This window comes from Macrobrachium nipponense, chromosome 42 (assembly GCF_015104395.2).
Source record: "Macrobrachium nipponense isolate FS-2020 chromosome 42, ASM1510439v2, whole genome shotgun sequence".
Taxonomy (NCBI): domain Eukaryota; kingdom Metazoa; phylum Arthropoda; class Malacostraca; order Decapoda; family Palaemonidae; genus Macrobrachium; species Macrobrachium nipponense.
The window spans coordinates 51,349,487-51,364,486 of NC_061103.1; the positions used below are offsets into that span (position 1 = coordinate 51,349,487).

General features: G+C 40.6%; 1 protein-coding gene across 1 annotated transcript in view; it reads right to left on the reverse strand.

The window, feature by feature from the left end:
* LOC135213209 (uncharacterized) overlaps nt 1–8,737 on the reverse strand; it is a 106,025-nt gene extending 97,288 nt beyond the window's left edge. The window contains exon 1 of the mRNA XM_064247190.1: nt 8,629–8,737. The gene's annotated coding sequence lies outside the window, so the exon portion shown is untranslated. The remainder of the gene's footprint in view (nt 1–8,628) is intronic.
* Nucleotides 8,738–15,000: the final 6,263 nt, after the last annotated feature.

Sequence of the window (15,000 nt, forward strand, 5' to 3'; positions counted from 1 at the left end):
CGGTGGTCTTCCACCGGGCGGCGCTACAAAGCCTTGCGGCCATCTTTAAGGGTCTGATACCCTCAAATTGAACAGAACCTTAGTGCGAGTGTGAATTTTTTCAATGTTTAATGAGTGTGAGTTTAGCAAATGTTTAGGGTTTAGTGAGTAAGTGTTTAGTGAAAGTTTATGAGTAAGGGTTTAGTGAATGTTTAGTATAGGGTTTGGTTATTGTTCAGGTTAAGGGTTAGTGAATGTTTTCCGCGTGTTTAGTGTGTAAGCATTTAGTGAATGTTTAGCGAGTGTGTAAGCATTCAGTGAATGTTTAGTGAGCGTTTAGGGTTTAGTGAATGTTTTGCTAATGTCAGCAAATGTTTATTGGGTAAGTATTCAGTGAATGCCCAATGTGTAAGTTATTAGTATCCAGTGAAATGTTTTGTGAATATTTATTGTGTAAGTAATCAGTGAATGTTTAGTAAGTTTTTTAGGGTTTAGTGAATGTTTAATGAATGTTAGTAAATGTTTAGTATGTAAGTATTCAGTGCATGTTTAGTGAGTTTTTGGGGTTTAGTGAATGTTAATGTTTAGGTAATGTTTAGTAAGTATTCAGTAAATGTTAAGTGACTATTTAGTTTACTGGCTCCTGAAAAGCAAGAACACGTGCAAGTACAAAGCTGGTTTAATCTAACTTCTGACTGTTTAGTGAATTTTGTTTTGTTTCTTTGTTCGGCGTTTTTACGTTGCATGGAACCAGTGGTTATTCAGAAAAGGGACCAACGGCTTTACGTGACTTCCGAACCACGTCGACAGTGAATTTCTATCACCAGAAATACACATCTCTCACACATCAGTGGAATGCCCGCGAATCGAACTCGCGGCCACCGAGGTGGCAGGCCAAGATCATACCGCCACGCCACTAAGGCGGGCTTGTGAAGGTAAGTGTTTGGTGAATGTTTAATGTGTAAGTGTTTAGTGAGTGTTTAATGAGAATTAGTGAATGTTCATTGACTGTTCAAGTGTTTAATGAGTGTTTAGGGGTTTAATGAACAATTAGGGTTTATTGAGTATTTAGTGTTTAATGAGTGTTTATGGTTTGCTGAGTGTTTGGTGCATAGTGAGTGCTTAGCGAATTCTTGGTGAGTGTTTGGTGTTTTAATGAATGTTTAGGAGTGAGTGTTTAGTGATTGTTTATTGAATGTTTGGGGTTACAGTGAGTTATTTAGTGAGTGTGTAGTGTATAGTGCATGTAAGTGTATTATGAATGTTGGTGATTAATAATTGTACATTACTGTCTAGTTTGTGTTTAGTGACTGTATGCAAGGAAAGTCCTGGAACCATTTACGCTAGACACTGCTTAGATCCACGAGCTGATGCTTAGGCCTTGACCACAATAATAATAATAATAATAATAATAATAATAATAATAAAATAATAATAATAATAATAATAATAATAATAATAATAATAATAATTATAATAATAATAATGTGGCGCCGTGGAGGAGTGGGTTAGGTCGTCAATAGACTTAAGTCAAGTTAAGCAGCATTGGCTCTGGTCAGTCGTTGGATGGGTGACCGCTCTCCTCGGCGTTGATTCCTTGGGAAAGGATCTTTACCATAATTTCCTCAGTCTACTCAGCTGTAAATGAGTACCTATCCCTGATGGGGTAGGGTCCAGCTATGGGTTAAATAGCAAAACTCAGCAATGATGGAAAGAAATGAAGGATTAAACGACAACGACGTAAATGGAACCTCTGGCAACAGAGGAGCTTCGTCCGGCAACCAGGTATTCAACCCAATTGAAGGGGAAGACGGTCAGGTACTTGGAGGTCGTCATCCAGCAACTGATCACCACAACGACAATAATCAACAGCCTGAGATTGGAGCTACAGAGGCAAAAGGAAGGAAGAAATGGACAAGAGAAGATAAGGAAATATGGAGATGCTACATCAGAAGCAACCCGACGGAGAGAGGATATAGAAGAAGATTGGTCAACATCTGGAATGAGAGGAATAACACCCCCCAAACAGAGCAGAGCTGGCAGACCAAGCAAGGAACATAAAGAAAAAGAACTGGTCTCTCCCCAACAGAAAGAGAAGAACTGGAAAGGGAAATGTCACACGACAACGAATTACACGAAGACGAACTGAGAGACGATGCCACAGAAGAACGACAGGGAGGATGAGGTATCAAACAACGACACACGAAGAAACACCGACGAAGTAACAGAGAGGACGGAATGGGTAGAAAAGATTAGACAACTGGATGGAGCCAGATACAGAGAGAACAAAGATCCCCTCCATGAAAGCCTACAACACCAAGAAATTAAGGGAGAAAACAAGTGAGGTCAATGAAATAATGGGCATAATACACACCACCAGTATCACAGAAACAAATAACTTGACATATGCAGGAGCAAGATTAGTAGCAGAAACTGATGGGAATTCGAACACCAACACCACCAGCACAACCAACCCAACAGCAACCAAAACAGCAACCTCCTTGGAAAAGGCGCCTGGAAAAAAAGCAAATCATGGTGATGAGATCTGACTTGAGTAAACTGACAGAGATGGCAGAAAAAAGGCTAAGAAGCAAGAAAACAAGGGAGGAACTCAACGAGAAATACAAAGTACAAGAGAGGGGACTAAACAACACAATAGAAGATGTAAAACAGCGGTTAAGGCCAAAGCACATAAGATCCAACGGTACATGACAGAATAAGGGATACCAACAGAACAAACTATTCGGAACCACCAGAAAAGACTATACAGCCAACTAAGAGGGGAAGACAACCACCCAGAAATTTCCCGAAGCCGAACCAAGTAAGAGACTCTGGGAAAACATATGGAGCAATCCGGTATCACACAACAAACATGCAACATGGCTCCAGGAAGTCAAGGAAGAAGAAACAGGGAGAATAAAACAAAGATTCACAGACATCACGACAGACACAGTCAGACACCAACTTAAGAAAATGCCCAAACTGGAAAGCCCCAGGTCCCGATGAAGTCATGGATACTGGCTCAAACTTCAAGGCCCTACACCCACGAATAGCAGAACAACTCCAGCATTGTATCTCAAATCACCAAGCACCCAAATGGATGACCACAGGAAGAACATCCTTAGTACAAAAAGACAAGAGTAGGGAAATATAGCCAGTAACTACAGGCCTATCACCTGCCTACCAATAATGTGGAAGTTACTAACAGGTATCATCAGTGAAAGGCTATACACTACCTAGAGGAGCCAAACACCATCCCCCACCAACAGAAAGGCTGCAGCAAGGAAGTTGTAGGGGCACAAAAGACCAGCTCCTGATAGACAAAATGGTAATGAAGAACAGTAGGAGAAGAAGGAAAACCAACCTAAGCATGGCATGGATAGACTATAAGAAAGCCTTCGACATGATATACACACATGGCTAATAGAATGCCTGAAAATATATGGGGCAGAGGAAAATACCATCAGCTTCCTCAAAAATACAATGCGCAACTGGAATACAATACTTACAAGCTCTGGAATAAGACTAGCAGAGGTTAATATCAGGAGAGGGATCTTCCAGGGCGACTCACTGTCCCACTACTCTTCGTAGTAGCCATGATTCCCATGACAAAAGTACTACAGAAGATGGATGCCGGGTACCAACTCAAGAAAAGAGGCAACAGAATCAACCATCTGATGTTCATGGACGACATCAAGCTGTATGGTAAGAGCATCAAGGAAATAGATACCCTAATCCAGACTGTAAGGATTATATCTGGGGACATCAGGATGGAGTTTGGAATAGAAAAATGCGCCTTAGTCAACATGCAAAAAGGCAAAAAAAAGTAACGAGAACTGAAGGGATAAAACTACCAGATGGAGCAACATCAAACACATAGATGAGACAGGATACAATACCTGGGAATAATGGAAGGAGGAGATATAAAACACCAAGAGATGAAGAACACGATCAGGAAAGAATATATGCAGAGACTCAAGGCGATACTCAAGTCAAACTCAACGCCGGAAATATGATAAAAGCCATAAACACATGGGCAGTGCCAGTAATCAGATACAGCGCAGGAATATTGGAATGGGCGAAGGCAGAACTCCGCAGCATAAATCAGAAAACCAGGAACATATGACAATACACAAAGCACTACACCCAAGAGCAAATACGGACAGACTATACATAACACGAAAGGAAGGAGGGAGCGGACTACTAAGTATAGAGGACTGCGTCAACATCGAAAACAGAGCACTGGGGCAATATCTGAAAAACCAGTGAAGAAGAGTGGCTAAAGAGTGCATGGGAAGAAGGACTAATAAAAGCAGACGAAGACCCAGAATAATCAGAGACAGAGAAAGACAGAAAGAACAGAGGACTGGCACAACAAACCAATGCACGGACAATACATGAGACAGACAAAAGAACTAGCCAGCGATGACAATTGGCAATGGCTACAGAGGGAGAGCTAAAGAAGGAAACTGAAGGAATGATAACAGCGGCACAAGATCAGGCCCTAAGAACCAGATATGTTCAAAGTACGATAGACGGAAATAACATCTCTCCCATATGTAGGAAGTGCAATACGAAAAGTGAAACCATAAACACATAGCAAGTGAATGCCCGGCACTTGCCACAGAACCAGTATAAAAAGAGGCATGATTCAGTAGCAAAAGCCCTCCACTGGAGCCTGTGCAAGAAACATCAGCTACCTTGCAGTAATAAGTGGTACGAGCACCAACCTGAAGGAGTGATAGAAAACGATCAGGCAAAGATCCTCTGGGACTATGGTATCAGAACGGATAGGGTGATACGTGCAAACAGACCAGACGTGACGTTGATTGACAAGGTCAAGAAGAAAAGTATCACTCATTGATGTCGCAATACCATGGGACACCAGAGTTGAGAGAAAGAGGAGGGAAAATTGGATAAGTATCAAGATCTGAAAATAGAAATAAGAAGGATATGGGATATGCCAGTGGAAATCGTACCCATAATCATAGGAGCACTAGGCACGATCCCAAGATCCCTGAAAAGGAATCTAGAAAAAACTAGAGGCTGAAGTAGCTCCAGGACTCATGCAGAAGAGTGTGATCCTAGAAACGGCACACATAGTAAGAAGAGTGATGGACTCCTAAGGAGGCAGGATGCAACCCGGAACCCCACACTATAAATACCACCCAGTCGAATTGGAGGGACTGTGATAGAGCAAAAAAAAAAAAAAAAAAAAAAATAATAATAATAATAATAATAATAATAATAATAATAATAATACAATAGCAGTTTCAACGGCATTTATTTTATATAGAATCTTCTCAATTCTTCTTATTTTGTTTTCTTTTTCTCGTCAGCATGCAGCTGGTGGTATTAAGTTTCCTAAGGACATGTAAGATTTCCATTTGTCTTAGGTTTATTCCTCTAACGTGTCGACAGCGCACAGGCAGTCATCTATGAGAGTATACAGTAGAGTGAATTAAGATACGTTTTACAAGTATTTATAGCATGCAAGGTCGTGTACAATCGGTGGGCGGGTCGGTGAGCAGGGATTTTAATTGGTCGTTGGATGGTAACGAAATCTCTCCCCGAGGCGATGAGATCTGCGTAGTCTGGCCGATTTATTAGCGTGGGTTGGGTGTTTGGTTGGGTACCCACCCTCTTGGGTGGCAGTTACTGCTGCATTCTGGACAGATGACACATCTTCCGCTCGTTCTCTCCAGCTTTCTCTCTCTGCTTCTTCCTCTCTTTCTCTCTCTCTCAGTTTCTTTGCTTTTTTTTTCTTTTCTCTCTCTGCAAATTCCTCTCTCTCTCTCTCTTCTCTCTCTCTCTCTCCTCTCTCGTCTCCTCTCTCTCTCTCTCTCTTTCTCGTTCGCTCTTTCTTATTCTTTCTCTTTCCCTCTCTGCTTGTTCCTCTCTCTCTCTTTCTCTTTCTCTCTGCTTCTTCCTCTCTCTCTCTTTCAAAGTGGAGCTATAAAGATATTTTATAAAAATTCATATGCACCACAAATATTTGGAAGACGAAAAGGCTATAAGGAAAATAATCAATGAAAATGTCTCCCCCACTACAGAAAGTGATAAAATTAGCCTCATAATTTATTACAAAAACATGAAAACCAGCCAGCTGCTTCTTAAAAATGAACTACTTTCTTTAACAAAATAGCAGGAACACCATCAGGCCCTGCTGCAGCTCCATTTTTAGTTTCATTGATAGCCTGCACAATATCAGCTTCAATAATATCTATGTCAGCTAAATATTCACTATTTTCTTCCCTTACTTCTATATCATTATCTTTTTATTATCTATTCTAGGGTGAATTCTCTCTTATATCGTCTGCCAATATGTTGCATTTCCTTTTTTTTTTTTTCATTCGTTAATCTCCCTTCAATTCTTAGAGGGCCTATTTCTATTTTCTTCTTTTTTTATTCATCTTTTTCGCGTATGAGTATAATAGTTTGGTGGGAGGTTTTTGCTTGAATATTTTATTAGGGTTGGTTTGGTTTGTTTTGGGTTTGGTTTCGTTCGTTTTTTGCTTGATATTTACTAGGGTTTTTTCTTCCAAGTCCCGTTTTTTCATTTTCTTTTGATTGTATAATCTTTTGTTCTGCATTTTCTATCTTACTTTTTAGTTCTATAACTTTCCATGCTTTTTTTTTCTTTTGCAAGACCTTTTTTTTCCATTTTCTGATTTTTCTGGAACAAGATCCTTCTGTCTCTTGGTATGCATGACTGATGTTTACTTTTCTTCTTCGGTATATATTTATCCACTGTTTTCTCTAATATTTTATATAATATCTCCGTATTTACCCTTAAGTCATCACTTACGAAAATGTTATCCCGATCTTTGTTTATTTCTTCATTTATTTCTGACCATTTTATATTTTTTACTGTAGAAGTTGTATTTTCCATATCCTTCCCACTTTTTCATTTCTTGCCTATCTCTGTTTTCACTTGTTTTGGAATGGACTGTTTAATTCTATGACATTATGGTCTGAATACTCGCATTATAAACTATTATTTCTTTAACATAATTCATCTCGTTCACAAATACTAGGTCTAAAGTATTTTCCTTTCTTGTTGGCAGGTGATTTATTTGTTGAATGTTGTATTCTAGTAGCATATCTAATAGCTTTTCGAGAGAGACAGAGAGAGAGAAAGAGAGAAATAGAGAGAGAAAGAGAGAGAGAGGAACAAGCAGAGAGAGAAAGAGAGAGAATAAGAATGAGCGAGCGAGAAAAAGAGAGAGAGAGAGAGAGAGAGAGAGGAATTTGCAGAGAGAGAAAGAAAGAAACTGAGAGAGAGAGAAAGAGAGGAAGAGAAGCTGAGAGAGAAAGCAGGAGAGAACGAGCGGAAGATGTGTCATCTTTCCAGAATGCAGTAGTAACTGCCACCCAAGAGGTGGGTACCCCAACCAACACCAAACCCACGCTAATAACTTCGGCCAGACTACGCAGATCTCATCACCTCAGGGAGAGATTTCGTTACCATCCAACGACCAATTAAAATCCCTGCTCACCGACCCGCCCACCGATTGTACACGACCTTGCATGCTATAAATACTTGTAAAACGTATCTTAATTCACTCTACTGTATACTCTCATAGATGACTGCCTGTGCGCTGTCGACACGTTAGAGGAATAAACCTAAGACAAATGGAAATCTTTACATGTCCTTAGGAAACTTGATACACCAGCTGCATGCTGACGAGAAAAAGATAATAAGAAGAATAGAGAAGATTCTATATAAATTAAACGCCGTTGAAACAGCTATTGTATTCAATGCTACTGCCCTCAGAGAAGGCCTCCTTCCTAATAATAATAATAATAATAATAATAATAATAATAATAATAATAATAATAATAATAATAATGAGTGATAGAAAACGATCAGGCAAAGATCCTCTGGGACTATGGTATCAGAACGGATAGGGTGATACGTGCAAACAGACCAGACGTGACGTTGATTGACAAAGTCAAGAAGAAAGTATCACTCATTGATGTCGCAATACCATGGGACACCAGAGTTGAAGAGAAAGAGAGGGAAAAAATGGATAAGTATCAAGATCTGAAAATAGAAATAAGAAGGATATGGGATATGCCAGTGGAAATCGTACCCATAATCATAGGAGCACTAGGCACGATCCCAAGATCCCTGAAAAGGATCTGGAAAAACTAGAGGCTGAAGTAGCTCCAGGACTCATGCAGAAGAGTGTGATCCTGGAAACGGCGCACATAGTAAGAAAAATGATGGACTCCTAAGGAGGCAGGATGCAACCCGGAACCCCACACTATAAATACCACCCAGCCGAATTAGAGGATTGTGATAGAGCAAAAAAAAAAAAAAAATAATAATAATAATAATGACATTGTTATAGTAATAACAATATTACAAACTAAGATAATAATATGAGCAAAAATGACAAAAATAACAGCAAAAATAATAATAGTCATAAAGTATGGTACTATGAGCTGGACCGAGACCTTTCAATATGGCCGCCCGAGGTCAGACGCTCCTCGGCAGGGAGGTCGCCAATACTCCAGTGATTGACGCTCTATGGCAGAGGTAGCTACTAGTATTCATGAATACTTCCCTCACCTTAAGATAAACTTTGCACAAAGATGATTTTAGTCTTAAAGACAGAAAGCAGCAACAGCTGGACCACTGACCTTAGTGTGGGGGAAGGGGCGCCTCCGACGGCGCTGCAGGAGAGGTCCAGGGTCGCCCCCGACACGACTTCTCTCCCGAGGTCCGTTTCCCAGGAGGGAGGGCCTGGTGGCTCTGCGTGGAAGAGTAGGAAGGGAGGAGGATCAAGATACAGGTCTCCCTAGTGATTCATCAATCAAAGGACATTAGGTTTTAGACGTTTCTGCCTGAAAGCAAAGGGGAGTTTAGACTTGAAGCTCTGCGTCTGGAACATGAAGATCTGCAATGAAGACTAAGTAGTTGAGACTACAGGTTTATTGCAACGCTGCGCGATTTCCCCTGATTGCCGGCTGGAATTCTGACAAATAACACGCTCCGAGACACTGCTATAACGGTTTGGTGTATTACAAACACAAGTTACAACAAATAAAACTCACGTCTACAATGTGTCATACAGGAAAAAAATGTATATTCACATTCAATTAAAAAATATCTGTAAAAAAAGGGAAACAGAAATCTGGAACAAGTATGAGAAAAGTTACTGAATTCCTTCTGCAATAAAAAAAAAGAATCGTATATATTGAAAAGAGACAGACTGCACAAAAACACGAATAGTTGTTTTTCAAAAGAAATACACATTCCATTCTCACAACATCAACGGAAAGTCACGAAATCTCTGGCACAGCACAACATCACTGACGACAATGATATGAAATTTGGACACTGCACAGTTGGCATCAATAGAAACTAATAAAACTTAGATGCAGTGCAATAACATGCGTTTAAAATGACCTGAAATGCAATAGAAAATAATACAATGACAAGTACGTAGACTCACTCACGGTATGCTTGGGACTGTAACGAAACGAAACAAAAGTGAGACATCTTTTCCTCGTTAAGTGCGTCAGGAGGGTTTGATGATAACCCCTGTCATTTTGAGACGGACACACTTCTTCATGACCCCTACTGGTACGCGCGTTCTCGTGGACTAAGCAAGGCACCTCCTCACTCTTAGTATGTGGATGGTTTGCTTTATCGAAGAGGGAGGAAGGAGAGCACAATAAGTTACTCTCTTTTTCTATGAAGATTTTATCTCGTGGCATTTTCAGAAAACTGTCGACTCCCTTACACACAAACAAACCCACACAACACACACACACACACACACACACACACACACACACTCCAGGGCACTCAATCACAACAGCTGATCCATTCGCCTCTGTTTTCTGTGCTATTCACCCACAGGTGTAACGGAAATATTTAATTGTGTCGCAGTTCCTTTCTCTCTCTCTCTCTCTCTCTCTCTCTCTCTCTCTCTCCGGCTCCTCACGTCTTACTTGGTCTTATCCCTAACTACAGTTCTACTGGGAAGGGCGTCTCTCTCTCTCTCTCTCTCTCTCTCTCTCTCTCTCTCTCTCTCTCTCTCTCTCTCTCTTTATATGATCAATCTCCACAATGTCAAACACTATCAGTTGCTCGATTCTACGATTATATTGAGAAATTAAGATTCTTAAAAGGGGCGTTGCTGTGTCAGGGATAAGATACTTTTAATTCTCACTTTATCATCACATTGAGTAATGACTTCTCCCCAATGCAAATCTGACTACTCTTTTAGCCGATCTATCTGTCTCGCTACTTCGCCCAGACAACCTTTTAATGAATTGACGTTCATAATCTGACTTTAATTCCGAGGTAGTCATGACTTCACTGTCCTTAATCTTCGTTACAATTCTTCGATCGAGACAGGTGGGATGAAATGTTGTTCGCGATACTTTGACTTATAATCATCACGGGGACGATTATCAATTCTGACGAGGTCGGGGCGGAGTGTGCGGATGAGCGATGCTGACGTCATTATCGTGGCATCGAGGGATGTGGCCAGCGATGGACGATACACCTTGAGACTTGCCCTGAAATCCAGTCATCCCACAAAGTAACCCGACATCGGGAAAGTGCATAAATAATCTAGAAATAAAGGACGAACTTCGCGTTACTGCTTATGACTTATGTCGTCGTAGCGTCCACTTCAGTGACTTCTCCAGAATCCTAACTCAGGCCTTTGCCCCTAAATGAAGAGTGACCCTTCACATTACACAAGCTGACAGGGCGAAAGGTTGGTGTTGTAACGAATTAAGATGACATTTTCTACGTGTCCTATAGAGATTAGAATACAGTACTGAGGCAGGAAGCCAAGCGCTGAGACGGTTGGAAACTGTGGCATTCCCGTACGCCCTTAAGAAACGACCGAGAAGATTCTACCCACGTGAAGGCGACAAATCCTGATTTCAGGACACTGCAATCGGCGAACTCTACGGCGACAAGACGCCACATTTAACTACCATATGAATAACTCAATATTTCTAGAAACCATTTCCTTGTCCAGAACGAGAACATCGGCCAGTTGTTAGCAAATATCAGCCTTGATGAGGAGAGCTGAAAAGGCCATATATAAAATCAATTCCATTATGCTGCCATTCTCTTTAACACAATATGCTTTAGAAAGGGTCTCCTATCTTTAAATAATAATAATAATAATAATAATATAATAATAATAATAATAATAATAATAAGAGAATGGTCATTGCTGAAGCCGTCTAGCGTCGGGACACGGCTGTTGTATTCCTAAGCGAAGCACGAGCCAGCGACCCAGGGCAGGTAGGGAGTCTGGCGACAGGAAACGAGATTTGGGCTATTATTAGCAAACACAATTCCAGGACTGACGTCGCAGGGAATGGGCGGTGTCCACCAACACGTTCGTAGGCGTGAAACCAATCGACACAGAGGTGCTGTACATGTGAAAGGCAAATGAGAAATATCAATGAAAGAGGGGAAGGTATAAAAAAAGTGTAAAAATAGATATGAAACTGCACACCAGCAAGGGTAAGGGTGGGTTGCCACATACTTCTCCACTGAGAGAGAGAGAGAGAGAGAGAGAGAGAGAGAGAGAGCAAACACACACAGCCAGAGAAACGACAGGACACATCTATTGCCAGCCAAATAGTAAAACAACTGACGAATGGCATATAATTTCTGAAAGGCTGTTATTTCAGCAAATGACAAGATACAAATTACAATTAAGAGGAGATGTCGCTCTGTTCATCACGAGAATCATATTTCTGCCTTTTTTTTTTATTCTGATGAATACTGACCCATGAAAACCAGCAGAAACAAGAGCAAAAGAAAAGAGAAGAGGTGGACTGCCAGGCTTCACCGAATCGGATTAAATTCAAAAGGTGGAACTAAACCAGATTCAGTTTAGGCTAAATAAGATAAACTAGAGAATCCAGAATTGAAGCCGAGGGCCAAGCGCTGGGACCTAGAAGGTCATTCAGCGCTGAAACGGAAATTGACGGTAAGGTTTAAAAGGTGTAACAGGAGGAGAAACAGTCGCACTATGCAACAATTGTTAAAGAGGGTGGATAGCAGGACGGAATAGAGAATATGAACGGAGGTACGGGAAAAGGAATGAAAGGGTTTACAGCCAAGAGCCGAAGAAGTCCTACAGTGCAGAACACGAGGCGCACTAAAAGTTAAGTACATCTTCGTTTAACCAGATCACTGAGCTGAGTGACAGCTCTCCTATGAAGGGCTGGTACGAAGGGTTAGATATTTTTTTTACTTGCTAGGAACCAATTGGTCACCTAGCAACGGGACCTACAGCTTATTGTGGGATCCGAACCACATTATATCGCGAAATGAATTTCTCATCACCAGAAATACATTCCTCTGGTTCTACGATGGCAGAGCGGGGAACCGAACTCGCGACTACCGAATCGGTAGGCGAGCATGCAATCACTACGGGGATGCAAAATAAAGGAGTCAATCTCTTCGGGAATTCAAATAAGCCTTCAGCAGAGGAGGGGAAGAAAGAGAAGAAGACAGGAAAGGATGGAGATGAAGACTACAGCGAAAGGCTGGAGAGGTCAACAGGGAATTTCAAGCACCAAAATAAGTAGTGAATATAATAACAGCTGGTGGGGGGTGGGCCTCTCTCCCGAAGGAGGGGACCAAAGGTCGGAATGACAAACAAACAAACAGTAGGTAACACCCGGTCTGGGCGGGCGGGCGGGAGGGGAGGGTGGAGGAGTTAGGGTGAGGGGAACACCTCAATGAATATTTTGATATGGTTCCATGCTCATAAATAAGTCTCTGATATGGACGAACAAATACAGGAAAGGAAAATTATGAAGAGGGAATGAAATCTTTTTTCTAGACGAGAGAGAGAGAGAGAGAGAGAGAGAGAGAGAGAGAGAGAGGCCCTATGCATTACAATGCAAATTTATTATCTTGAAACAAATATATAAGGTGGGATTTATGGGAAAGATTAATTGGATAAGCAAGGGACAAACAATTGTGACATCATAGATTACAAAACGCGATGAAACTTGACTCATGACGGAAATAATAATTCCTGCTTTGTAATTCCACGTCCGGGTGTCAAGTGAGAGAGAGAGAGAGAGAGAGAGAGAGAGAGAGAGAGAGAGAGAGAGAGAGAGAGAGAGAAAATGACTGCAATTTTCTTTGGTTAAAATTTCATCACGAATTAGATTATGCCTTCTGCGCTCTCTCTCTCTCTCTCTCGTCCCTGACTCCTCTGGGATATCTTTCTCTTGGCTTCGTCAGGCGACATTGACACGCTCGCTTGCAAGATATGTACTCGTCTCCTCTTTTTCAGTTTTCTGTCAAAGAACACTATTGTGACTGCTTTGTCTGTCCGTCCGCCCTCAGATCTTGAAAACTACTGAGGCTAGAGGGTTGCAAATTGGTAAGTTGACCATCCACCCTCCAATCATCAAACGTACCAAATTGCAGCCCTCTAGCCTCAATAGTTTTTTTTTATTGTATTAAAGGTCAAAGTTAGCCATAATCGTACTTTTGGCAGTAATACAGGTATCAACAACATAGGCCACCACCTGTACGTGGCTGGGCTTTATGGGCCGTGGCTGAGGCCACCACGAGACAGAAAACTCGATTGCGCCAGAGAAACTTCGGCGCATTTTTTACTTGTTTTCATAAGCAATAATCAGCAGCATCGCTTCTTTGTAAACATTCCAGGACATTTGTCATTCCTCTCTTCCACGATGTGCCTGTTCTCTGAAGACATCAGAATGGATGAACCTAGTCAGAATTATACCTCGTATGTGGTAAACTTTTATTCTGTCATGTCTCTAATTATGAAAACATCAAGAAAAGACATTTTGTTGTCTGTTTCCCATTCAACTTTAAGTGCATTAGTGACCAGCATCAAAATTGCTTTTATTGGTGTTTTAATAATTAGACACGACAGAATACAAATTTAACAAATACATACAGAAAACCAACAATCTTGCTTTCATACATTCACTACTTTATAGTCCATTCACATAAGGTAGATTCTTGTGCCTACGAGACGTTTGTTTGGCGGCCTCTGATTGGCTGGTACCGGGAGGCAGACTGCTCGCTCAGTGGGTCATATTTTCGTTTGTAGCTTAGAAAACTAGCATTATGTTTGACAATTTATCTTCATTTATCTCACGTTTTACAAAAGATAGGAAAGTTTTGGTCATACCAAAGGGATTCGGTATTAAATGTACAATTAATTAATCTTTTCCTGAAATCAATAAACAAAGGAATTACAACGAGTAGAAGTGAAGAGAGAAACATTTCATTCTTTATACCTGTTTTTATTTATCGTCGGATTTTGCATAATTCATGAGATCAAGATAAAATAAAACATGTGTTTTTAAACAATAAAATCACCCGAATACGCTGGTGCTTTCAGATTTAGATGCGTGTAATATGTAAAGAGAAAATGAAGAATATGTCTAATTATGTTGCATCCGTACTTGACTCAGTTTGACAGTAGTACCGAGAGACGCAAGATATCGTGGGGTCTGGCCCTCTCAGCTAGAGCCGTTGGCGCGTTGGCAGTTGCCAATTGGCGATATGAATAGTTTGCAGTTTCGAGAATATGTATTTACCTAATTATTATGTAATTACATTTTCTGTAAATAAATGCATAGAGTTCCCACTATGACTTTGGAAAATTTTTACTCAAATATCATATATGTCCGTATTTCTGGACATGTCTGATAAAAAAAAGTAAATAATCAGATGGATGCCTCTGGTTGTGGGCTTCAATTTAGTCTAGGTGAGAAATGTGCATCCTTTATGAGGCTCACTGATAAATAACAGAACTTGTTTCTCTGGCCAATAACATCAAAAGCTTATGGTTTTCATATGTTCCCTCAATAAACAAAAGTACATGTGTTTATTTCTTACCATAAAATTTGTAGACGATGTAACAAATATGATATTCTGTCTTTTTCAGAATTGCTTGAGTTAGTCTACTGTGTATGACTTTCTTTTGTGTTTATGACATAATATATCTGCATGAATTTCCATTCTTTTTG